The following is a 627-nucleotide window of genomic DNA, read 5'->3' as shown; positions in this document are numbered from 1 at the left end:
TAAAAAAATAGAAACTGGGAATTACCATCACTGGATTCTCATTCCTTTCTCAGATGGCAGAATGATGATATCAGAGTGCCATGAACATATATTCACCATTATCTCTCTTATTCCTCTGGGTGAGCACTGGAAGCCATAACACCATCTGAGTTGGAACTCCTCTGTTCCACACACTGCACCAAATGTTCTGAAAGTCATTGAGTTTCATTTTCAACCTTACTTGGAGAGAGGAGTAAGAGTTGAGAAATAGACAATAGAATCAGGAGGGCATCCAGTGAACACTGTGATCTGCCCTAAGTTTATTATTCGAAGTTCTTGTATATATACCCCAATCCAAAAGGAGGAGAAAGCAAAGGACTTCTTTACTACAATACAAAGAACAGCGGAATTATATCTCAAAACAACAAGCAACCACACCTAGATGAAAACATCTTTTTGTCTATGCAAGACATCCTGTAGCCCCACCATAGTCAAACATCCTGTTTTATAATCTTGAAGGAACAAGAATAGGTCTGAACGATCTCTGACCTCTAGTCAAGGTAGAACAGATTCACTTCTGGGGGCCTTCACAGTTTAGTCTTTTTTTTTTTTTTAAAGTTTGACATTTTCATTTAAATTTTTATTTTT

Source organism: Microtus ochrogaster, chromosome 19 (assembly GCF_000317375.1).
Source record: "Microtus ochrogaster isolate Prairie Vole_2 chromosome 19, MicOch1.0, whole genome shotgun sequence".
NCBI classification, from domain to species: Eukaryota; Metazoa; Chordata; class Mammalia; order Rodentia; family Cricetidae; genus Microtus; species Microtus ochrogaster.
This window is presented reverse-complemented; position numbering follows the sequence as displayed.